This window comes from Panthera leo, chromosome B1 (genome assembly GCF_018350215.1).
Source record: "Panthera leo isolate Ple1 chromosome B1, P.leo_Ple1_pat1.1, whole genome shotgun sequence".
Classification (NCBI taxonomy): Eukaryota; Metazoa; Chordata; class Mammalia; order Carnivora; family Felidae; genus Panthera; species Panthera leo.
In genome coordinates, this window is record NC_056682.1 from 197,643,154 (window position 1) to 197,669,902 (window position 26,749).

At 46.2% G+C, this 26,749-nt stretch overlaps 1 long non-coding RNA gene across 1 annotated transcript in view; it reads right to left on the minus strand.

Annotated features, from left to right (window-relative positions):
• Window positions 1–4,382: 4,382 nt before the first annotated feature.
• LOC122218620 overlaps window positions 4,383–26,749 on the minus strand; it is a 107,216-nt gene continuing 84,849 nt past the window's right edge. Inside the window, exon 4 of the long non-coding RNA XR_006202035.1 lies at window positions 4,383–5,006. This is a non-coding gene — a long non-coding RNA (uncharacterized LOC122218620). The remainder of the gene's footprint in view (window positions 5,007–26,749) is intronic.

The following is a 26,749-nucleotide window of genomic DNA, read 5'->3' on the forward strand; positions in this document are numbered from 1 at the left end:
CATCAAGGCCAGAAAGTTAGGGAGTGGCAGTCACCAAGCCACGTTTTATTGGGAAGAGAACTTCAGCTCAAGAAAGATGAATGTGTACGTGAAGGTGAGGGAAGTAACGTGCAAGATGGTGATGTGGCAGGAAGCACCCTGGCGTCTATCAAGCTCTTTTGCTTTGCACACGTAGAGCTCTTTGCTGCCACAGGTTACATCCAGTATAAATTGACTTCTTAAGGCTCTAGCACGTATCAGACATGTCGGTTGCATTGAACTACCGTTCTGAGGAAGGTGGTCTTAGTCTAGAGCAGTGCTGTCCAACAGGAACATAATGTGAGCCAAAACGTCATCTGAACTTTCCAGTAGCCACATTTGGGAGAGAAAAAAGAGCGGGTGAAGTTAAATGTTTTATTTCACCCAATACACCTAAAATACTGAAACATTTCTGGGGCGCCTGGGTGGCTCAGTCGGTGAGGCATCCTACTTCAGCTCGGGTCATGATCTCATGGTTCATGAGTTTGAGCCCCACATCGGGCTCTGTGCTGACAGCTCAGAGCCTGGAGCCTGTTTCCGATTCCGTGTCTCCCTCTCCCTGCCCCTCCCCTGCTTGTTCTCTGTCTCTGTCTCTCAAAAATAAATAAATGTTAAAAAACTTTTTTTTAATACGGAAACATTTTCAATAAAATTTATTGAGATATTCTGTGTGTATAAACACACGCACGCATATACGAAGCGTGTATTTATATGCACTTTTGAAAACAAAGTCTTTAGAAACCTGGTACATATTTTAAACTTACAGAAGGTTTGAATGTTAATGCTACCTTTTCATTTATAAGGGGATGTAGTCTTACCAAAACACTGAAGCTGTGTTTAGTGACAAGATTTTAACTGTTTCAGTGTTTCCATTTAAATTAGACATACAGTGCTTCAGTCCCACTGGCCACATTTCAAATGTCCATTACTCATACGTGGCTAGTGGTTACCACACCGAACAGCCCGTGACAAGGTAGAACATGATGTGTTGTAAATATTAGCTTACTTGTCTGAGCTCCTTGATGAGAAGAACGGGATTTCATTTATCTACGGAGCTCTAAAACTAGGGTAGACCAGGCTGGGCTGTACTAACTCACATTTAGGAAATACCAGTTCTGTGCCAGATTCTGCGTTAATGGCAGATCTCTAGGCGGATATCTTAGAAAAATTGTTGCACGTGTGACTTTTTGAAGTTATATATATATATATATATATATATATATATATATATATATATACACACATATTTTTTTAATGTTTATTTTTGAGACAGAGCGCGAGTGGGAGAGGGGCAGAGAGAGAGGGAGACACAGAATCCGAAACAGGCTCCGGGCTCTGAGCTGTCAGCACAGAGCCCGACGCGGGGCTCGAACCCACGAACGGTGAGATTATGACCTGAGCCGAAGTCGGACGCTCAACCCACTGAGCCGCCCAGGCGCCCCTTGAGGTTATATTTAACATTTATTTTGCAACCCTGGTTGGTCAGCCAAACAAATGTTTATTTCTCATTCACACTGCATCCACAGTGTGAGGGACCTGTCTGATGGAGGGCCCCAGCCCATGGCTGCACCATCTGAACCCCGTGAGCTTCCTCATCAGTGTGACAGTGAGGGGGGGGGGGGACCCTGCACACAACACACTGAACTTGTACTCAGGACCCACTGCCCCAAAAGTGGTCACACCACCTCCCAAAGGGGCCAAGCGGTCCCACTGCCTTTGTGCACAGCACCGTGCACTGACCAGCATGGACTGCAGACCACGGGCCTAGAGCTGGAGGAGCGAGCATGGCAATCGCCCCATGTGAAGAGCAACTTGTCCACCTGACGGTTGTGAAATGGTAACAGTCCGCTAAGAGGTGGTGAAGGTCTGGAGAAACAGGGACTTCACAACGTGGTATTTGGCAATATCTAAACTTGAAGAAGCAATGTATTCTTTTCATCTGCGGGGCCCTGATTCCTGGTGAGATAGTATATTTCACAAGTGTTTCTTGGACATGACAGTTTTTCTGTGTATGGCCTGCTGGTTTTCCTCATCCATTTTACTACTGAATTATTTATTTTAAATTTTTAAGAGCAAATGTAGCCGCTATTAAAAATCTCCACAAAGAAAAATTTTTCCCTTCGGGTGTGGTGTTTTGGGGCTTTGTTTTCGAAGTCCTTCCCTACCTTGAAGTCACAAAAGGGTTTTTTATGTGAAATTTAATATGAAAAATAAACCTCCACACAACAGTGAACACTATGACGAAATGCAAACTGTCAGATACAGGCTTCGTAAAACTCTTTTCCGAAAGGACCTGGGTCCAACTCTTTTGATATGTCAGTACCAGGTGAATTACTCACTCAGGTATCCTAACACCCATTATCAGAGAGTCAATGCTTTGATCCCTGTGTGGAACTCTACCTCTAAATATCCAGGTTCCATATTTTGTGGCTCTATGGCTGGGCCTCTGTGTTGCTGCATTATACGGTTTATTGCAATTCTTCTCCCAACAATTCGAATAAGACAGTTTACCATTGACAGAGGTACATATACAGTGAGGAGACTTTCCTTGTTAGACATTATAAAGCTATATAATGGTCTTGGCCATTCTTGGCTCTTTGCCCTTCCAAATGCACTTGAATATCAGCGCCGGGGCACCTGGGTGGCTCACTCAGTTAAGCGTCTGACTTCAGCTCAGGTCATGATCTCACGGTTTGGGAGTTTGAGTCCTGCGTCGGATTCTGTGCTGACAGCTCAGAGCCTGGAGCCTGCTTTGGATTCTGTGTCTCCCTCTCGCTCTGCTCCTCCCCTTGCTCATGCTGTTTCTCTCTCTCTCAAAAATAAACAAACATTACAAAAAATTTTTTTTAAAAAAATAAAATCCCTGTTGTGATTTTGATTGGAAAAGCACTGAATTTACAGATGCATTTGAAGAAACTTTGCATCAGTGGCAACATGTTGTTACCATTCAGCCTGGTAATTGATTTGAAAATGTAATGGAAATAAAGTTGTGCTGGACCAATAATGTTTTATAATTTTTTTTCCCTTTATTCAGGGGAAAAGGCTTCATTCACGGCAACAATAAAAACTATAGGCTGCATAATCAATTAAAACAATGAAGCAGGAAGAAAGAGAATTTTAGAGCATCATATCACTTGCAATAAGATAGCAAAATTGCCAAGTGCAAATTCAATATTTAAATGTTTTTCTTAATGTTTCTTTATTTTTGAGACAGAGAGAGAGACAGAGAGTAAGCAGGGGAGGGGCAGAGAGAGAGGGAGACACACAATCCGAAGCAGGCTCCAGGCTCTGAGCTGTCAGCACAGAGCCCGACGCGGGGCTCGAACCCACAAACCGCGAGATCCTGACCTGAGCCAAAGTTGGACACCTAACTGAGCCACCAGGCACCCCATCATAGTCAATATTTTAAAAATCAGTGCAGGGGCACTTGGATGGCTCAGCTCTTGACTTTTGATCTCAGCTCAGTTCTTGATCTCAGGTTCGTGAGTTCAAGTCCCAAGTTGGACCCCACCCTGGGCATGAAGCCTGCCTAAAAAATAAAAATAAAAAATAAAACTCTGTGGATTTCCTACATATCAGCAGGGGAAATAACTCTTGTAGGGATGCTCCCATCACTTCTACTCTACAGTTTAGAAAAGTCCGAACCAGTGTAATGGGAAATCATAAATTAAAACGGGCTTCTTTGTATTTTCTATGTAAGCAAAAGATTAGAGCTTGAAAGAAATAATACTGGAAGAGACCCAAGTTTCCATAGAGTTTCGTCATAATTTTCGAGTTTCAGCATCATTTTTTCCATAGGTTTTTGGAAGATATATTTTAACCACTTAAGGCAATTCCCTTCCATCCATAAGTTGCCTTTCCACCCCCCACCAACTACAATTGTTAAATTTATATAACGCATTTGAGTACTTTTTCTTTCTTAAAATTCTAATGTAGTATATTACTTGAATACATTTTTCTCCTGTTTCATCTTCTTTATGTTCCATAAGGTCATGGAATTTATTTATAGTCATCTTGTCATGATCTATTTATGTGTATATACTGCTGAGTTTATAGATCTAATGTTGGAATCTGTGTAAATGGTACTGGTCCTGTAATTTCCTCTTTTAGTACTGTCCCTATACTATTCTATGATCAAGATATATATGGGTGGGTCACTTTCTTCACTTCTCCATTTGATGCAAATTGTTTCAGAGAATAGAGATCAGCTGGTCCTCAGGGGGTTAATCCTCCAGCAAAAACATCCTGAAGGAGCATCCTTAGGAGAAAAGGAGAAGCATGGATGGGGGGAGGGGAAGCTTGGAAAGTCTCAAATACTGATGGGATTTCTACACCGATTATATATTTTTTCAGGTGATCTACCTTTTATTAAGTCACATGTGCCCCTCTATGCCATTCAATTCCATATACTTAGAACAATCTAAACAATAGCCATGTCTTTTTGGGGTTTACACGCATGTAGGATGATGCACCTTATATTATTTCGCGGGACACACGAGTCCATACGCCTTCGTGTGGAAAAATCACATCCCCCCATCTGAGTCAATGCAGGTCATAAAGTCAACCACTTGAAAAGGTGTATATTAATAACGTTCCAAAAATGAGTTTTCGTTCAGCTCATGAATGCGGCCCCCCAAAACCCCCCAAAGCAAGGTCTGCTTCATGCCAAGCATGCTCGGAGACGTGCCTCCGTGTGGATAAAGAACAGCTAGAAAGCAAACGGTGCCCGTCTGAGAACAAACCTTCACCGAGTTGAGAACAGTCCCTGTGCAGCTGTTGCTAAAGCTCTCACGCCTTCAGACGTTTTCCAGGGCACCGATCATTCATTTTCCACAGTCCCAGCGCCTAGCATCCGGGCTTTGTTGGCAGGATGGTGGCAGGCCTACTCCAGACTGTTTTGGGGGTATGCTCACCTTCAGAGGACGTAGGGTACCAGAGCGAAGAGCCTCTTAGGCGAAGAGTTGTGTGATGGCAGCACTGAGCCCACGCTAGTTGGAAAAATATAGCAAAACTCAAATTTGTAGCGGTTCAGATTCAGCTAAGATCTACGTATCCTTGGGTGACGTCCGCCGCGGGGTGGGGGCAACATTCCTGCTAACTTACGTTGGGGGCCATATATTTCAGATGGCAGAGTACAAAATAGACAGGAGAGGGGTGGAGGAGGAAAGAGGGCTGGCTCATTGTCGCCTCGGCCAGGTGACACTTACCATGTCCCCACAGTCCACGGGCTAGAATTGGTTCAACAGCTTCAAGGGAGATTAGGAAATGCAGAAGAGCAACATGGAATATTTGGGGAGGAACAACTTAGACAATCACTGTGTGTCTTTGAGCCTGTAACTCAACCTCTCTGTGCCTCAGCGCATGTAGTACGAGCCCTGATTTTACAGCCAAAGCGAACATATTTTATATCTTGCAGATCACGAGAATTCAAGCACCCAGGTGGGACCCCAGATAGTCAGTGTTTATTTACCAATCTGTGGAACACCTTTTCCGCGGAGACACATGATCGCGACATGGCAGTGAACAGAACAGCGACATCCTTGCCTTCGCGTTGCCTGGACCTTTCTACTCAGAGTGTGGTCTGTGGACCGGTAGCATCGGAGTCACCTGTTACCTCGTGAAAATGACCACGTCTCCAGTGCCATCCCGGACCTCCCGCAGCAGAATCTACAGATCTCTGGGGGACTTGTGTGCGCATGACCGTTTGAGAAGCGCTGGCCTAGAATACTGATCGTGTCTGCCTTCATCTGGCGGATTCTTTGTTTCCTTTCTCGAGAACACCTGCTCTGATTCTCTCCACCCCACCCCCATCTCGGGGTTAGGGATTAGACGTTGCCATGGCACTGCACTGCTAGTGATCTTGGAAAATGAGAGGGGAGCGGGTGCTCACGGTCCGGTGGGGAAGCCGGCACACTTTGTGTTATCAGAGCAAGCGGCAAAACCAGAGCTGTGGGCTGTAATTAATGGAAATATGAGCCAGGGGTGAAGGGGGGGGGGGGGGTGGGCAGCAAGCAGGGACTGAGACGGTTAGGAAATGAAGGTCAGTGTCCTGGGGCTGGACAAGCTGGGCCCGGAGTCACAGAGAAACCCAGAGGGTTGAAAGAAGTGAACCAAGATGCTGTAGCAGCCAAGTGGTTAAGAGTTTGCTGGGGCCTCATCTCTCTCTCTTTTTAAAATATTTTTTAAGGTTTATTTATTTTTGAGACAGAGACAGAGACAGAGCACGAGCGGGGGAGGGGTAGAGAGAGAAGGAGACACAGAATCCAAAGCAGGCTCCGGGGCTCTGTCAGCACAGAGCCCGACGCGGGGCTGGAACCCATGAACCGTGAGATCGTGACCTGAGATGAAGTCGGGCGCTTAACCGACTGAGCCACCCAGGCGCCCCGAGCTTTAGCTCCTAAACTCACCTCTTACAAGCCTACCTCCTGCTTCCTCTGCATCTGTCATTTTATGGTGGGGTCACAGGGGAGCTGGGACTGAGGGCAAGACCTCTCAGGACCTCGTGGGTAGTAAGCTTGTGAGTTCAACTCTGAAGTTTGAGAAGCACGGCTTTATCGTGCACACCAGTCCCAGAAGATCCCCTTAAGGTACAGCTCCCAGCTCCGCCTGTCCGAGGATGACGGTGCTGCTGGTCTAGGGACCATGCACTGAAATCTTCACCTTTTCTTTTATAAGCAGCGAACCAACCGCAGCTGTTGGCTCAAGCAGTCCGGAGCCCGATCCAAACCTTCTTACTTCTAAGAACTGATGCACAAACTACCTGCATTCTTTACGGTTTACCTTTTTGAGCCCAGTACGTGCAGCCATAAAGTCTCCAATCTTCTCCCAAAGCTCAAGGGCAGTTAGTGAGCCAGACTGTGGAATAAACAGCCAGCTCTCCGACATCTCTGCAGCTCCAACAAGGCGGATCCTGAGACATCTGTCCCTCGCTCCAAATCCCTGCCCCTTCAATGTCAAACCTCAAGAGTCTAATCCTGCAGCTTCCTAATAAGGGAATTTGAAGCCTGGGTGTGTGTGTTTCTCCCAGGCATTTTGAAGAATGGTTTATAATGAACTCCTAGAACCATCCTTTGCATGGGTGGGCCTCTGGAGATCCTGGCGCGGGTCTCATGGCTTTAAAAATCACTGGAGAGGGGTGACCGGGTGCTCAGTTGGTTAAGCGTCTGACTTCAGCTCAGGTCATGATCTTGTGGTTCATGAGTTCGAGCCCCGCGTCAAGCTCGCCACTCTCAGTCCACAGCCTGCTTTGGATACCCTGTCTCCCTCTCTCTCAGCCCCTCCCCCGTGCTCTCGCTCTCTCTCAAAAATAAATAAACATTAAAAAAAATAGAATAATGGAAACCAATTTGACAATAAACTTCATATATTGGGGAAAAAAATAGAATAAATAAAAATCACTGAAGAATCTGGGCAGGTGCTTCCAGACCAAGCAGGTGGCATGGGAGTCACCTCCCACCAGCCAGAACCCGTCCTCCTCGTCGCTATTGTTGTCGCACTTAATCCGTCTCCAAATTTCCCGAGGAACAGAAGCAACTTGACCCTTAGAAAACTAAGCATTTACCCTGGGTTTTACAAATCATCAACCTGGCAAGTCACTTCATTTCTCCCAGCCTCAACTCTATGCAAACCCCTGTCTTTTAAAGGGCTGGGTAGTCTATTTAGAGGGAAAAGGGTGTTCCTCATTCTAGTCTTTTTTCATTTTGGCAGAGATTTCACTATGAAGTCCGTACGAGAAAACCACGATTTAGAACCCAGAGGTTCCTCAGATAGAATGAAAGAAAGATCACTGTTGGCAGTTACCTTTGTAACTCACATAAATATCCTCTAAAACCTGGGAGTTATCTGCGTGTTCAAGTACTGCTAGAATGGAGATCCCGGGGAAAGCTAAAAATAATAAACGCTTAGCCATAAAACATATTTTAATGGAACATTTATTTTGAGGGCAAAATACATTCTCACCTGTAAAAGGTGGGGGCTGGGCTAGACCGTAATCACCATGCTATTTATTGTTATATTACGATTGCTATCATCAGGCAGAGCTGGAAGGGACTTTATTCCAGTATAGGGAAACCGCTTTCTCAAAAGAGCTTTCTGATGCTCATACGCTCCCCCCCACCCCCACCGGTATTCCCGGGAGGGGGTGGGGGGCCTCACGGTAGAAGAGCACACTGTCTCTGCCCTCTGGGGGCCGGCAGGTAGCAATGCAAGGGAACACAGGAGGTACAGATGCCTCTGTGCCTTTAATTGCGAAAGTCATTCTTTTTCCAATTGGGGGGAGGGGCGAGTGGGGGCGGGCGCAGGTGGAGCCGGGTCCCTGAGCGCCCTTCTGTGCAAGGCCTTTCCTGGCAACGTGAGGGTCCCCATCAACGTGCTGGAAATGTTCCCTTTGCCCCATTGCGGCCCCCTTTGTTCCCTTTGTCCCCCAGAGAGGCCGAGCTCTAGGGACTAAAATAATCGGGTCCCCTGCCCTCTGGCTTCAGTTTGGGCCGCAGGATGAAGACATCAGCTCTCTCATCGCCAGATTGTGTTAGGAGCCCCTGTGTTTCTCTGCCTAACGCCCCAGCCGGGGGCAAGGCTAGTTGTGCGGGGCGGAAGTTTACACAGACTTGGGGTCCTCCTTTGGGAAAAGAATACAAAAGTACAACCGTAAATGTAGGCGTAAAATGAGTATGTATTCAGAATGAGAAGCGAAATCACAACTTTCAAAATTAAAAACAAAAAACTTAATACCACAGGCTTCAAAAAACCTACCCGTACCTCAGTGATATGTTTTCCGTACCTTTTCATCTGTCTTCTCTTTATGACCGTGAAGTTTTCATCAGCTCGGTCGTATGTTCAACAGAGAAAACAGGAAACTTTGACCTTTATTTGTAGCTGCTTGGATGCTACATCACTGCGTTATTAACGTGCCAAATAAAATTTTGTTAATGGGAATAGAGTGAAATAGAATTTCTCTCTGACAGGAGAATGTTTCTGTTGACCAAGGGGGTCAATGCAAACTGAACTCTCTGCTTAGAATTTTGCACGTCTGTTGGCTGGAAGGATTTCCCACAGACTAGCTTCTGGCTTCGTATACTTCAGGTTCCTTCTTTTCCCTCTACTACTCACATACTTCTGGGGGCAAGGGTCCAAAGCACACATCTGAGTGGCAGGATAGCCCATGGTCTTGCAACTTGATGTCACAGAAGACCCCAAGGCTCTGGAGGCCATTCCTACGTGGCAGTTTTTACAGTAATTGTCCACAGGAGGGACTGGGTGTGGTGACACTTTTGTGTGCAATTTACAAATTAAAGATTTCCTAAACCCAACGCCTCCCTAACTAGATTTAAAATACTCCAGGGGCGGGGTGCCTGGGTGGTTCAGTCGGTTAGGCGGCCGACTTCGGCTCAGGTCATGATCTCACAGTTCGTGAGTTCGAGCCCAGTGTTCGAGCCCCGCGTCGGGCTCTGTGCTGAAAGCTCGGAGCCTGGAGCCTGCTTCAGATTCTGTGTCTCCCTCTTTCACTGCCCCTCCCCTGCTCACTCTCTCTCAAAAATAAGCCAACATTGAAGAGAAATTTTTAAATACTCCAAAGCCACCCAAGCAAGAGGGGGAGTGTGATGAAGGAAAAGTCTGAGTGGAAAGAAAGATCGTATGCAACTGTGGGTTAAATATCTCACTTTTGAACAGTTTAGAGAAGCACATGACCGTGGGAACACATTGCTAGCTACGCTGTCCAGGCCCTCCAGCTTCGGTTGTTGGAGGGTCCTTCCTGCTACAGCACCTGTCCCTGAGTCCTGTGGTCACCTCCTCTCCTTGCTCCTTTATTCAGGTGTCCTTGACCGTACCCTTAAATAGGCCAACTCTTCCCTGTCACAACCTTTAGATGCACAACCCCAGTCCTGCCAGCGATGATCATAACAGAGCCAACATTTATCAGCTCGCCAGTGTCCCAGTTACTGTGCAGAGAACTTGGCATGTATTGACCCATTTATCTTTCCACCAACCCAAGAAAGTGCTACAAGTACCATCGTGACTTGAGTCCCAGCCTGTCACTTAGTAGCTCTGTGACTTGGAGGCCTAGACAGTTCGAATGGCTTGACCAAGTTCCTTGCAGGCAAATTCAGGACAATCTAAGTTTGCACGATACCTGATGGGGGAAAGTCTGGAAAGCACTGCTAGTGGAGGTCGGAAGGGAAACAGATCCAGTGAAGAAGGTTCAGGAACAGCAACTGATGTAGTGAAAGGCATCCCGGGACAGAAACAGCCTCATGGACAACGAGATAGGAGCAAGAGTGGGGGGTACCTCCAAGAGACCATGGTGGAAGTCTCAATCCAGTGGACAGATTTCAAATTTCATCCATCCATCCATCCATCCATCCATCACTACTTATTGAGCGCCTACATCCCAAGCATCGGTAAGCACTGAGGATCCACGGTGAAGGAGACGGGAACAGTCCATACCCTCATGGAGCCTAACTCCCTATTGGTGAAGTTTGGCAATTAATGCACTTGTTTGTTTACTTAATTTGTCCTTCTAGCAGATCTCGTTCTGCGATGAGAACAGGGTAATGTTTGCAGAGTGACCTGGGAGAAGGGAGTGAATTATTTTACATGTGGTGTTCAGGGAGAGCCTCTCTGAGGAAGTGACACGTGAGCAGAGATCTCAAAAAAAAAAAAGGGGAGGGGGGATGAGGTTGCCAAACACCAGAGTGAGACCGTTCCCAAAACAGGGAATGGCACCGACAGGAATTGGGTGCTGGTTCCTTTGTCTCCTGTTGGCTCCCCCACATAATGGATTTGTGGGGAAGGTCATCCCTAACCCCCTTTGTCCTTCTGCCCACAACTATTCTTTTTTTTTTTTTAATTTTTAATGTTTATATATTTGGGGGGGGGGGGGTAGAGAACGAACAGGGGAGGGGCAGAGAGAGAGGGAGACACAGAATCCGAAGCAGGCTCCAGGCTCTGAGCTGTCAGCCCAGAGCCCGCCGCGGGGCTCGAACCCACGAATCGTGAGATCATGACCTGAGCTGAAGTCGGACGCTTAACCGACTGAGCCACCCAGGCGCCCCCCACAACTATTCTTTGATGTACTGTTCATCAATCATATTTTTTTCATTGCTACGTACCTTCTAGAAGAAAGAGAACCGCACAGGAGCCAAAAAAACCTAGGCATGGTCCTGACCCTACACAGGGTCAGGTAGCTACACAGAAGAGAATTACCTTCTGGCCATTCACTTGATCATGTCCTGGGTACTTAGCAAAACTCAATGAGCCACTGTTTCACGGGGATACTACATGATGCAGAGAGATCAGTGAAAGGCAAACTGAATGACCTGGGTGAGTGGCTTAGCTGAAACATAAGGATGGCCCCTTGTCTCCTTTCTGGTACCCCATCACTTCTCTCCAAGATCCCCAGTCTTCCTCTTCCTCCTCCTCCTCTGGGTTCCAGGGAAGGATACCAGAAATTTGCCTTCTGGGTTTTGCCTCTTGGCAAGAAGAAAACATTTCACCTTGGAGGTAAGCCTTACTCGGGACAGAGTTCTGCCCTATCACCCTCGGTGGAGTTCTCCCCAACCAACGCGGTTCAGGTGAGCTAACAATGGATCCAGGACCACAAAACGATTCCACTGGGAGCTTTCGTTCCACACCTCTGTGCTGTGTTACTGGACAGGTCCCTGCCAATACATGGGCTTGGTGGCGAGACTGATTTTGTGCCCACGAGAACTAGGTTTGAGGCAATGATGTCCTCCCCTTACTTCGCCCCTGGAATGGGTTTCCCACCAGCCCTCTTACTAACAGCTGCAAGCCTTTCATAAGCTCCTTCCCCAGCCCTGCTCTCCACAAGCCCATCTGTACTGTGAGGGGCTGGGTAAGTTGGTCTCCAAGGTCCTTGACACAGCCTAATCCCCCTCCTAGCCTGTATCTCCACTCACTCACTTCATTCGCTTGTATTTTCCAAATGCAGTTCCCTGGTGTGATGTGGGTCCACCTGTCAATTCTCCTGCTGCCATGTTGTTATGGTTTCAATCTACAGTCAACAGTGAACTTAGAGGCACCTAAGCGGTTTGTAATTCTTACTCTCAGAGCCTTTCAGAGCAGTGTTAATTCGTGCTAATTCCTCCAACAGCTCAGAAAGTATTTCCAACTCATTACGTTGACATGTGTTGTTACTCTTGCTTTTTCTTCGTTAAGCAGGCCTCGGCTTATCCTGGGAATCCACAGCCACGTGAGGCCGGTGGCTCAGCACCTGGTACAGGTATGGAGGTTATTCACAGAAGGCCTCCGCGAGGGCAGGGGCTCCTGCAAAACCATGAGGGAGAGAGTTGGTGGTTCATTTATTCATTCAACAGACATCATTTATCAATTGCGTCCCCAAAGGAGACATTTTGGTCATTTTTTTTTTTAATATTCATTTAGTTTTGAGAGATAGAGACAGAGCATGAGCAGGGGAGGCGCAGAGAGAGAGGGAGACACAGACTCCGAAGCAGGCTCCAGGCTCCGAGCTGTCAGCACAAAGCCCGACGCGGGGCTCGAACCCACAAACCATGAGATCATGACCTGAGCCCAAGTCGGAAGCTCAACCGACAGAGCCACCCAGGTGCCCCTGAAATTGTTTTGTTTTTGCTGTTCAATGGCTTGCTTTATTTTTTCTACTTTTTGATTTTTTCAGTTTTTATTTAAACTCCAGTGAGCTAACATACAGTGTAATATTATTTTCAGGTGTACAATATAGTGATTCCACATTTCCACAAAACACCCAGTGCTCATCACAAGTGCCCTCCTTAAGCCCCATCACCTATTGCCACCCTCCTCCCCTCTGGTGACCATCAATTTCTTCTCTGTAGTTAAGTATCTGATTCTAGGTTAGGGCTGCAATGAATGTTCTTACTCTTTTAATCAAGAGTGGAGTTTGTTGGGGCCTGGGTGTCTCAGTCCATTGAGCGTCTGACTCTCGCTTGGGTCACGATCTCACGGCTCGTGAGTTCGAGCCCCACGTCAGGCTCTGTGCTGACGGCTCGGAGCCTGGAGCCTGCTTCGGATTCTGTGTCTCCCTCTCTCTCTCTCTCTCTGCCCCTCCCCAGCTTGTATTCTGTCTCTGTCTCTCTCTCAAAAATAAATAGAACACTAAAAAGAGTAGAGTTTGTGGAGAACATTCTAGATTCAAGGAACAGCATGAAAAGTGCCCAGTGGTGGCAAAGTGATTCCATGTTTGGAAAACAGTCTTACACTTGGATGCTGTAGGGCAGATTTATTCTTTGAAGGAAGGTTTCCCGGGGAAGAACATTATCTCAAAGAGAAGCCTCCTCCCTTCACCTCTAGCCCATAAAACCCTTCTCCTGGCCTGTTCTTCGTGAACCTGGGGCCAGAGAATTAGGGAGAATCAGCTCAAAAGCAAAGCAAAGCCATTCAGCTCTTGGGGGAAGCTGCTGGGTGGGGGAGCTCACTCAGGGTGGTCTGACCTCTCAGGGCGATCTCAGCCTCACTTCTCTGGTGCCCCACGAGCCACGAACTCCAGACAGCCGTGAGCATGGGGAGGAAGAGCCGGGAGAGTGTGGGCCACGAGAATGCCGAAGTACCCGAGAATGCCGTTAACTTACTTTGTTCTCTTCTGTTCGGGAGCCCACGGCCAGACCTGGAGCCCTGGTTTCCTAGTCTCCTGCTCTGAGCTGTGTGCAGCCTTGGGCCACGCAGAAGATGGAAGGGTTGAGACCCGCACAACAAGAATCGGAATGTCCCGTAAGTCTGTCTGACTCCACCTTCTATCTACCCCAGTCCCCATCTTGTAAAGACAGGGAGGCCAGGGGAACTCATCTGTGTGCGGGGCAGGGTGGGCTCGAGCGAGGATGCACACTGGAGCCTGGGGGTGCGAACTGTGGAGACACGGTCAACTGAGGGAGGCTAGAGGAAGACGGGGGGGTGGGGCAGGGCTTAATGGAAGGAAGGGGAGACTATCTGAGGGCAGAACAAATTATGGGGAGAAAGAATACAAAGACTGGGGCGCGTGGGTGGCACAGTCAGTTGGGCAACTGACTCTTGATTTTGGCTCAGGTCACGATCTCACGGTTCGTAGGATTGAGCCCCAGGTAGGGCTCTGCACTGACAGTGCGGAGCCTGCTTGGGACTGATTCTCTCTCAAAACAAACAAACACTAAAAAAAAATAATACAAAGACTGAAAGGAGGGTTGGCGTGACATTTGTCACATTTCTGAGGACGTAGACCTCTTCCCTCCTGACCACAAAAAGATCCAGTGAACTATCGGTTCTTGCTCACACAGTCTGGAGTTGAGATGGTCCCTGTGGGGCATCGAAGTACTGAGTCTTGTTTTAAACTAGAAGTATGGCCAAGAGGCGCTGCCATAAGGGCAAAGAATTATTTTTTACTTTCCTGAATGGACTTCATTACCAGCTGGTCTCGGTTGGGGTAAAAACCATCTTGTTTCCTTAACTAAAGAGATCTCAAACCCAGGCACAAGACGCCTGGGTTGCGTGTGGCTCCATAGAAGCGTGAATTCAGATGGAACGACCCTCCACCCGTGACTGTGAACAACACCGAAGATGACCTCTTTCTCCATCCTCTTCCTTACCACCCTGGGTGGGGACCTCAGCTCTCTCATCTGGGTGACTGACTGCAAGCAGCCTCCTCCGCCCACCTGGGTCCCCTCTGGCACCACCTGCAGAACCAGGCAAGAGGAGGGCCCCTTCGCCAGGTCCCGCACTGTGGATAGACTCACATATCACAAACACGTATGAATGTGTTTAAAGAACACACGGGAACCTCAGTCACTGAGATCAGAGCCGGCAGAGTATAACCCGCTACTCTGAACATCCATTCTGGTATGACCGAAGCGCCATTCTCTAGATCTCCTGCTTTGGTGTTCTAAGAACAAAAGACAATGGTGTCTGAATGCCAGGTTTGTGGACTGTGCTGCTTCCCGGACAACTTACGGTGTGGACAATTCGAGCGGTGGACCTTACTTACGCAGGAGAAAGAACAAGCTGTCAAACTCTTCTGTTCAGAAAGCACAAATGCAATAAATTCTTTTTATAACAAACAACCCGTTGCTAGTATTGTAGAACATTCATTTTATTGCTTTTCATTATGCATGAAGTCCCAGAGGTCCTTGCAAATTACCACGGTATTTACAATTGCACATGGTGTCTGGGAACCATTTGTCAACATTAAACAACTCATTTTGCTCCCATATTTTCATGTTTGCAGATCTAGACGTAATATATGGAAAGCATGGCAGCAATTCTGTGCTTTGGGGACTCAGTGGATGGTAGATATTAAATTTGCAACGAGTTTCATTTTTATAAAAAAAATTAATGTTCTTTTACGCTTTTATTTTTCTGCACTTAAACAATTTAAAACTTTATATTCGCAATATTTTTCATTTTCAATGTAATCTTTATAACGTTTTTAACTTCACTTAAAAGTGCATGAACTTTGTATTTTTTACACTTACTTGAGTATGTTCAAGTCGTTTCTGTCAACAGAACACATGCTGTGAAACCCACGACTATAAAAACATGACTAACGACGTAGCAGAGTTGAAAGCCAAATAAATAGTATGGAATGCTATTTAATCATTTGCGAGTCATGTGTGTTTATTTTACTACACATCTAAATTCTGCCAGCCCATCAGCAGAAACACACATGCAGAATTCGATTGGTCACCTTTGACCTTTTGGTTACAGGAAGCCATAACTTTGCACGTATCTTTTCTATTTTTCTTGCTGTTAGAGTATACTTGCCAAAGTTGGAGAATAGAACATAGCAAGCCAGCTAACAAACTGTGAGGTCCTTTTAAATACTCGGGCCTGCGTATCTGAGCCTCCATCTGGCTTTCTTGCAGGGACTTGCAAAGTGTTGGGGCAGGTCCCTTCCCTCAGTGCCACCTGGAGCCTCCTTGGACCGCAGTGGACTCAGTGCAGATCGGGATCCCTCAGTGCTCAAGTTCTTTGCCTAAGGATTTGTCTGTTTGAACTACCGTCCCTGTTTGAGTGTTTCTGCTTCTATGTCATCTACTGCCCTTTGGTAGTCGGCAAAACAAAAGGAAGGTAATCGGGCATTTTGAAAATTAAAGATAAGGTTCCTATCGGGTACTTCAGACAATGACTGTGTGCATGTGTATTTTAACCGGATCCCATCCACAGAGACTTAATTTCCAAATAAGGTCTCATCAGGCTCCTGAGCTTAGGACTTGAACCCAGCTGTTCTGGGGACACAATTCAATCCATGACAAGGCACACGGGTGTGGTTTCTCTGGTATCTAGTTTTTAAACTTCTAGCCTACAATCTGGCCTTTTAAATAGACAGAATGGCATGGATCCCCGTGCCTCAGTTTGGCAGTGCTCCTGGCCTAGCCTTCTGGCTAAGTTGCCTTATTTAGCTTTTGGTAAACAACTTTTAGAGTTCCTATTTAATCTCAGTATCGCTCAGCCTTACTTGGAAACTGACCCTCGCCGTGGGCTTCCTTTCCCTAGCCTCTCCAGTCGGTTTTTGCCTCATTTTCCTTTAATCTGTCCAAATCCTTTTTGAAGTCTCCACGTCAGGGAATCTAGGGCCGCTCCCAGGGGCGGTGATTTGCTAGATGAACTTGCTGGACTCAATGCAGCCGTAATCACCGCTACGATTACCGCGTAGAGGGAACCAGACAGAAAAAGCAAAAGCAAAGGTACAGGGGGCCAAGGGCAGGGAGCATCGGGGACCAGCTCCTGAGAGCCTGCTACAGTGGAGTCATGCACGCAGCGCTTAATTCCTGCAGCAGGAAGTAGTGACCACACACGTGAAGCTCCGCCCACCGGGGCAGCTCCCTGCAGACTGGGCTGTGCGCGTTTCTGGGGGCTGGCCGTGTCCGCACCCACCACCTCTCCCGTACCAGAGTTCCCCACCCTGCTGGGCATGCAGCACACCTCGTTTGCCCCAACAGTGGAGGCTGCGACCCACCCTGTCACGGGGAAGAAACCCCAGATGGGCGCAGGAAACCGTTCAGCAGCCCGGGACCAACCTCCTGCACAGACCTTTCTGAGGATCAGTCTCTGGCTTGCTGCGTAGATGCTCCACCCACCACTGCCCTTCTCTCTGCGCTCTTCCTAAGCGTTTGTCCCTCCGGGTGAATCAAGTGAAAAAAAAAATTTTTTAATTTAAATCCAAGTTAGGTAACATATAGTATAATAACGATTTCAGGAATAGAATTTAGTGATTCATCACTTACATGTAACACCCAGGGCTCACGCCAACAAGTGCCCTCCTTAATGCCCATCACCCACTTAGCCCATCCCTCCACCGGCCTCCCTCAAGCAACCCTTAGTTTGTTCTCTGTATTTAAGAGTCTCTCATGGTCTGCCTCCCTCTGTTTTTATATTATTTTTCCTTCCCTTCCCCCATGTTCATCTATTGTGTTTCTTAAATTCCACATATGAGTGAAATCAAATGATATTTGTCTTTCTCTGACTGACTTATTTCACTTAGCATACCTTCCAGTTCCATCCACGTAGTTGCAAATGGCAGGATGTCATTCTTTTTGGTTGCCGAGTAATACTCCAGTGTGTGTGTGTGTGTGTGTGTGTGTGTATACCACATCTTCTTTATCCATTCATCCATTGATGGACTTTGGGCTCTTTCCATACTTTCGCTATTGTTGATAGCGCTGCTATAAACATTGGGGTGCATGTGCCCCTTCGAATCAGCACACCTGTATCCCTTGGATAAACGCCTAGCAGTGCAATTGCTGGGTTGTAGGGTAGTTTTATTTTTCATTTTTTGAGGAACCTCCAGACTGTTTTCCAGAGTGGCTGCACCAGTTTGCATTCCCACCAGCAGTGCAAAAGAGATGCTCTCCCTCCGCATTCTCGCCAACATCTGTTATTGCCGGAGTTGTAAATTTTAGCCATTTTGACAGGTGTGAGGTGGTTTTGATTTGTTTTTCCCTGATGATGAGTGATGTTGAGCTTAAATGCTTTAGTTAAGTAACATTTCAGCTAAACTTTTTTGGGATGGTAGTATAACTTGAGATTATCATTTATTTACCGTCTAATTTATGGACAGTTACTTCCACCTTCAACATGCGGAGAGAAAGGACAGAGGACAAATAGGTAGGACATCTTGTCCTTGGATAGGAAGGCTCAATATTGTGACATTTTGTTCATGTAGGTCCTATTAAATATTTTTCAAGTGTCTTTTCCACACTAAGATGACCTTATGTTTTTCCTCCTTGGGACTATTAATAAAGTGAATCATTGAGCCATCCTGAACCCTATTTACTTGATCATTAATATTATTATTACATCTACCAAAATACAGTCTATATGTGTAGTCATAGTAGGCGTCCCAGTATTTCACATTGATTTAGAGACCCTTAAAATTAATAGCAAACATGTCATTCCTACATAGTTCTGTAGGCATCTCATTAAAAAGTGGGCTTCTTACATAAGTCAAAATATCATTATGACACCTAACGAAATTATAAAGAACTCCTTGGTATTGTCCAATACGCAGTCTACATCCACATATCCCCAGTGGTCTGAAAACGTATTGCTCAAATGAAGATCTGAATAAAGTCCTTATGTTACATTTGACTGTTATTTCTTTAGCCAGCTGAATGGTTCCCACCTGTGGCTCTGAAACAAACCTGAAGAGACTCTTCATGATAGAAAACAAATTGAGGCTTGATGGAGGGAGGCGGATGGGGGATAGGCTAGATAGGGGATGGGCATTAAGGAGGGCACTTGTTATGATGAGCACTGGGTGTTGTATGTAAGTGATAAATCACTAAATTCTACTCCTGAAACTAATGTTGCATTTATGTTAACTAACTAGAATTTAAATAAAAATTTGAAAAGAAAAAAATGAGTGTAATTCTAAACAACACAAATAGGAACTGAATTTGGGGCAGCTCATCTAGGGTTAACTTCGTATGACCTACGTGAAGCCTACAGGAACGTGTTCAGCCCCACATGAAATATAGCTGTCTTTTTAGATGAAAGCTTCTGGCCTGCAGATTTGGCTAAGAAACAGTAAAAACAAGGACATCCATCAAGGTCCAGTCAGCCATGCGGGAAAGATTTGCCTATTTGGAAGGGAGCCTTAAACAAAGCTTAGGAACGGTTTTCCCATAATTTTTGCCTCAGCCACACATTGCCAAGGGAATGGCTGCACATACCCAGGCCAGGTTGGGATCGGCTGTAGGGCATCATAGGACTCCTCCTTACTAAGTCCTGATCTGCCTGATCAAATAAAGACAGCTGCTAACTTGTGAGCAATGCAGAAATGAGCTCTCTGTCCCAACCGCTATTGTCTTAAAATTTAAGGTTTCACACCCTGGCTAAGCCCAAAGCCTTGCTCTTCCTCCTTATTAATTTTACTCCCAGACACCACAATTTGTATCTCAAAGTCCCTGGCCAGTGAATCAAGATGTTAGCATTAGTAATTAGTCTTCCTAAAACCCTTTTATCCACTCCCAAATTTGGAATCAACAGAGAGACGGCACGGAAGTCAGACAGGTGCAGTTAAACACGTCAGCTCCGCTGCTGACACAGTAGATGGGAGGGTGGGTGTGGCTTGTATGCGTGGTCACCATTGCCTCCTCGTGGCTCACGCTGATGTAGAGACCTGAAACCCAGTCCCTAACCCCACTGGATGAACACAATCTTCCCTATGGGACCTGTCTGTCCCTGTAAGTCCCCCAACAGGAAGCAGGAGAGTGGGTGCATCCTGTGGGCAGGGCGAATCAGAAAAAGATGAGCATTCAGGGTGGCCAGTGAGGCATGCTCATTTCATGCCCCTGGACATAAAAGGCCTGACTGCCTCTCTTGCTCTGAGCAAGAGTGAAAGTCATGCGAAAGAGAGCTGGAAGTGTTCCTCATATACTTCTGGGGAGTGGAGCTGAAAACGCCTTCTACCCATGAAAATGTGAGAAATGGGAACAGGAGAGTGCTAGGACACCCATCTCAGAGGTCACACTGAAAATCGGGAAAGGGAAGGAGGGCACCATTTTAGGACCAGCCTTTTTATTACCAGGCATGCGAAAAGGTGTCAGGTGCTCTCAGTGCCCCACTTTGCTAGGTGTTATATACATCTTATGTAATTTTCTCCTCCCAATAGCCCTTACTGGAAATAAACGCTAACATTTAACTAGCTCGATGATCCTGGGAAGGTTATTTAACCTGCCAAGAGTCCTGGTTTCTTCATCTACAAAAGAGACATTCAAAATCATTTCCAAACCCACTGCTTTTCTCACTACAAAAACCAAGCAGCTTTTAGAGTTCTGATTCATGAAACAAACTAGAGTCACAAGTCTTTTCCCCCTGGATATTCTGGTTCTGACTCAGTAATTCCTAGACATTGTAATTACCTAGGAACCGAGTGTGGACCATCCATTCACTGAGGGTTGCGGGGAGGCAGGTACAAGGCAGAGAGGCTGGCAGGAGCTGGTCTTTTACATTCCCCTAGACTCACTTTCTTGCAGAAAGCTTTAGACTCCATCATAAGAAAAGATGTTGATTCGATTTTCCCAATCCATTATTCCAAGGCTGATGAACAACAGGCAAAGAGCTGCCTTTGTGGGAAGGGAAAGAGAGTGTCTCAAGTTGTTTCTATTCGTTCGTATTCACAAGCCCTGTCTTTCCCAAATGTCACCTGCCAAGCCTAACAGGATGGAAGCAGACAGGTATAATGGCTCTAAATTATGTGTATTGGGAAAAACAAATGAAAAAGAACAAGCAAGAGGATCCAAGGAAAGGAGGCTGGCTGTTTAGTTCTCATGCTCCCGTCATAGGCTTAGGAAGCTAACATTTCTATTCAACTCAATCCAAAAGTTGTTGGGAACTGGAGATTGCAAGATACCATCGTGGGGCCCCCGGGTGGTTCAGTTGGTTAAGCACCCAACTCTTGATTGCAGCTCAGGCCACCATCTCTCGTTTCGTGTGTTCAAACCCCATGTTGGGCTGTGGGCTGACAGTACAGAGCCTGCTTGGGATTCTCTCTCTCCCTCTCTCTCTTTGCCCCTCCCGTGATCATGCACACGCACTCTCTCTCCCTCTCTCTGCCTGCCCCTCCTCTGCTGTCTTTCAAAATAAATAAACATTAAAAAAAGAAGGAGGAGGAGGAGGAAGAGAAGAAGGAGAAGAAGATGGAGGAGAAGGAGAAGAAGAAGAGGGAGGAGAAGAAGGAGGAGGAGGAGGAGGAGGAGGAGGAGGAGGAGGAGGAGGAGGAGGAACCACCTTAGCCCTCAAGGAGCCCAGATGAGCAGGGGAGTCTGAGGACACAGCAAGGCAAGAGAGATGATAGACATGGCCCCACGTAACCCAAACAGCCTCCATCTACCCCCAAGGGTCTTGGAAGACCCACTGAAAGAGAGGATATGGGAGTTGAGTCAAAGTTTGAGCAGGAATGAGCCAAGCAAGAGGAGTAGTGGGACAAACTCAGCAAGGAGAAAATTCTAGACAGAGGAAGTAGTGTCCAACACCAAATCTAATTGCCTTCTGGTGCTGTGCCACGTGATTTTCACAAAATCTCTTTGAACTTTAATATGAAATACGTATTTGGTCTTCATCCGCTTTTCTGGCACAGAGCTCATAAAACTCTTGGAATTTCCTAAGTGTTGGGAATGTCTTTTGTTATGTTGACGAGGGGACTTTGGGATTTTGCCTAAGGATGGGAGCTGCTTGTCAGTGGAACCAACACTTTGATAAGAGGATTAGAAACTTCAGTCCCAACCCTGACCCATGTCTGGAAGAGATAGGAGCTGGAGATTGAGTCATCTGCCAATCAGTCATGACTAGGTAATGAAGCCTCCGTAAGGAGGGGATTCCCCAGAAGGATGGGGTTCAGAGAGCTTCTGGGTTGGTGACCACAGGAAGGAGTTGGGAGAGTGATGTGCCTGAGAGGGCAGGGGAGTTCTGCACCCTTCCCCAACATTCCTTGCCCTCCTCTCCTCTTCCATCTGGTTGTTCCTTTTATAACAAGCCAGTAATCCAGTAAAATGCTTTTCAGAATTCTGTGTTCTGCTCTAGCAAATTCATCAAACCCAAGGATGGGGACAGGGTCGTTGGAACCTCCAATCTATGGTCAATTGGCCAGAAGCACAGGTGACAACCTGTGGACTTGTGACTGAAGTAGAAGGGAGGAATTGGGGAAAAGTCTTGTAGGATTGAACCTGATGCTCTCTCTGGGTAGATAGTGCCAGAATTGAATTGAATTGTAGGACACCCAGTTGGTGTCTCAACAATTGTTGTTATGCAAAACCCACCCTCCCACCACCATCAGAAAACACACACACAACCATCGAAATTGGACCCGGACCCTTTAAACATGAGTATATTGCCTTATGAAACAGCTACTATAAGCATCCTTATTTCCCAAGTGAGGCAACTGAAGCTAGAGAAAACAAGTGGCTTGCCCAAGTAGACGTTGGTACACACTGGAACAAAATTTCAAACACAGGTCAGTATCATTCCAAAGCCTAACTTTTATTTATTTATTTGTTTATTTATTTATTTATTTTTTATTATTTTTTTTAATATATGAAATTTATTGTCAAATTGGTTTCCATACAACACCCAGTGCTCATCCCAAAAGATGCCCTCTTCAATACCCATCACCCACTCTCCCCTCCCTCTCACCCCCCATCAACCCTCAGTTTGTTCTCAGTGTTTAAGAGTCTCTTATGCTTTGGCTCTCTCCTACTCTAACCTCTTTTTGTTTTTCCTTCCCCTCCCCCATGGGTTTCTATTAAGTTTCTCAGGATCCACATAAGAGTGAAAACAGATGGTATCTGTCTTTCTCTGTATGGCTTATTTCACTTAGCATCACACTCTCCAGTTCCATCCACGTTGCTACAAAGGGCCAGATTTCATTCTTTCTCATTGCCACATAGTATTCTATTGTGTATATAAACCACAATTTCTTTATCCATTCATCAGTTAATGGACATTTAGGCTCTTTCCGTAATTTGGCTATTGCTGAAAGTGCTGCTGTAAACACTGGGGTATGATTGCCCCTTGTGCATCAGCACTCCTGTATCCATTGGGTAAATTCCTAGCAGTGCTATTGCTGGGTCATAGGGTAGGTCTATTTTTAATTTTTTGAGGAACCTCCACACTGTTTTCCAGAGTCCAAAGCCTAACTTTTAATAGAGACAGGCCATGCAGCCTTCACAATGTGATGAGCAAATGCACAGAGGTGGGTTCCAGCACATTGTCCATGGGTAGCTACAAAAAATGCTGTTTTTGGATGGTGATGTGGAAAGCAGGCCATAGCTAAATATTATATGGAAGATTTTATGTAGCATGTGAAGAGGTTGGATGTTATCCTGGGGTAACAGGACACCTGAGGGTTTTAAGCAGGAGAATGCCATGGTCAGAGATGCTTTATGTCAATCTACTTTCTTTGGTTTCACCACAGTAGCATGAAATAAGACCAGAGCCAAAAAGACTAGTTAGGAAACTCTAATGATAATCAAGAGAGAAGGTGGTGGGTGTCAAAACAAGGTGGGGAGAGTGGAGATGGAGAAAGTTGGGGCAATTGGAGAAATAGCAGAGAGAAAACAGCAGGACTGGTGGATCCAATGGGTATAAAGGGCATGCAGCAGGGGTAGTTAAGGAAGACTTTGGGTCACTGGTTGGAATGACTGGGTGATTGTTGGGATCTCCAATGGAAATAAGAATTCAAGGAGAATTGAGAGAATGAATCAACACATTGGGTGTCCATGACTTGAGACTACAAGTCTAATCTAATGCAATGGATTCCTAGTTGTATCAGCTATCTCCTATTTTTATACAAGCTAGTTTGGATTGGTTTTGAAATGCTTCATGGTTATACCTACCACAGGGGGATTCAGAAACTCAACCAAAGTCGTCAATAATCTCTTTGTTTCTCAGCTCAAATTTCCTTTGTTACCTCATTCTTGGGGTCCTTTCTCCACAGTGGTGGTAATGGCTTTCAACTCCAGATGGTACTATCCACCCATCACCACAGCTGAAGAGCCCCCTCGGTTTTTTGGGTTTTTTGGTTTTTTTTAACCACCATGCCAACTCCTAAAATGGAGTTCTCAACAGCTTTCTCTGGGCGCGACATGTATGCCCCTGGAAAATCACTGAGTGGAGGGAAGAGATACTTTGACGGTGATTGTGGATTATGCACCCTTGTCTCTGGTGGGAGGCATAGGGTCAGGGAAACCCCTGAGAGGAAAAGAAGTCCCAATACCAAAGAGGAGTTCTGTTTTATAGACAGGCCAACAAAAAGAAATTCACTCCAAGGGAAAATATCCATCTGGGTGGATGATATGACTGGAATATGGTGGGAGAGGTCAAGGTTGGAGGTAACCACTTGGAAGTTATCAGCAATGCAGTAGAACTCAAGGAGAGTAGAAATGTTAAGATGATTACTAGGGTCAAGGATGAAACTCCTCAGGGAACATCACCCTCTAAGAAAAGGAAGAGGAACATGTAAACTAGAAATAAAACAGAGGAGGAGGAGAATCCTGTGCCAGGGAATGGATGAACATTGTCTCATTTGGTTTAATTTTTACTACAACACTGTAAGGAAGGTAGAGGGTCTTTGCCATTTTAACAGAGAAAGAATTTAAATCTGAACTGTCTTACCAGTGGCCAAACCACAAACCTGACAGGTAGTGAGGCTCTGAACTCTGTTCTACCACAGGGAATACAGAGGTCCCCATGGAGGACAAAAGGGCTAAGGATGTGTGCAGTTACCAAGTGTTTTCTCCCCCCACCTGGGAGGACTTCACTTTTAAACACCCACTTGCTTCTTGGCAGTCAATGTCTTTGTTCCACTAAAAAAAACAAAAATAAATTAAAAACAGTTCTGACCACTCCTGCTTCCGAAGGGTTTATACTTACTCAAACATTTGCATCTGTCATTGATGAGGTTTGTATAGACTTGAGAAAACCTGGAAGTAGGAGAATAAGATCATCGGAGGGGAGAAGGGAGAGGGAGGAGAGAGGATGAGGGAAGCAGGAGGGAGAGAGGAGGAAGGGGAGGGACCTTAGACAAGGGAATCCACATCAGCAGAGGCACTAAAAGGAGAATAAGTGTAGGAAATAACTTGGTGTACACTATGGTCTGAATATTTGGGTCCCCTTAAATTCACGGGTTGAAATCCTAATCCCTAAGGTGATGCTATGAGGAGGTAAAGCCTTTGGTAGCATCGTGTCCTCATAATTTGGATTAGTGTCTCATAAAAGTGACCCCACAGAGCTCCCCAGCCCTCTTCTTGGAAGTGAGGACAAAACGAGAAATCTGCAGCCCGGAAAAGGGCCCTCAACCGGCCACACGGACATCCTGACCTCAGACTTCCAGCCTCCAGGACCGTGAGAAATACATTTCTGTTGTTTATAAGCCACTCAGTCTACAGTATTTCATTACAGCAGTCCAAAAGGGACTAAGACAGCTCAGGCCCTCCAGAAACAGACCCTGCCGTGAGGATTTGCATGTAAGTCGTTTGGGAAAGACAGGCTCCCAAAAGCAACTGAAAAAGGAGTTGAGGAAGCAGGATGGGGAAGGAAGAAAGAGACGGTGGGGCTGGCCTGATAACTCAGGGGAACTCGAGAGAGCAGGCGAAGTGAGTTTGCCCCCACTTGAGACTTGGAATCAGAATCATTTAGCGGGCTGGGGAGGGGGCGGGGGTGGGGAGGAGGAGTCTAAACTCAGCTCTTTGTGTTCTTTATGGGGTGGGCAAATCTGGCAGCTCCAGCAGCCTAAGGGCAGTTCTGGGAAGAAAAGAGCCGAGTAGGAGTCATTGAAAGACATTGCACACCAAGACTGGGGCAGATGCACAGAGAAACAGTAAAAGGCATCCAAGGGCACTGGGGCAGAGCACTGACAGCGTCCAACAAAGGAAGGGAGGTGAACATTTTTTTTTAATATATATTTATTTTTGAGAGAGACAGAGACAGAATGTGAGTGGGTTAGGGGCAGAGAAAGAGGGAGACACAGACTCGGAAGCAGGCTCCAGGTTCTGCGCTGTCAGCACAGAGCCCAATGCTGGGCTCAAACTCGCGGGGCTCGAACTCGCTGACAGCGAGATCATGACCTGAGCCGAAGTGTGTCGCTCAACCGACTGAGCCACCCAGGCGCCCCTTTTGTTTTGTTTGTACTTTTTTCTTTTCCCGTGTGTGTGTGTGTGTGTGTGTTTCTCTCACTTAACATTTGATCCAGGACAGAAATAATTCACTGCAGCAGCACAGATAGTTTGGGACTCCATCTACCATTTGTGTAGTTAAACCTGAGCTTCTGAGCCCCAGTTGAGGAGTGCTGAGTCTTAGTCATTTTCAAGGAATGAAATCAATCCCCAGTGTTATGAAATATCTTAATTCTATTGCTGATAATAGCAAACACTGTGCACTTACGTGTTTCAGGGACAAATCGATGATGAATTTACTTATTGTTTTTCCCTATCAACCCTCTGAAGTAAGTGCCAATAATGTACCTACTTTATAGGTGAGGAAACGGAAGCAGAGAGGGGATAAACATCTTGTACAAGAGCACATAAATAGTAAGAGATGATGCTGGGTCCCCAGATGCAGACGGCCTGCCCCTGGAGCCCACGGGTGCTATTAACCTCGGCACTGTGTGCTCGAGTGTTAACGATCCTGACTTGTGATCTAAGACCAGCTGTTCTTTTACTGTAGGACTTTGAGGCAGCAACTTGTGAGCAAATTGGAAATACTAGTAAGTTATCTCTTTTGAGAATGAGAGTATTCAAGTATCTGGGTACAGACCTGT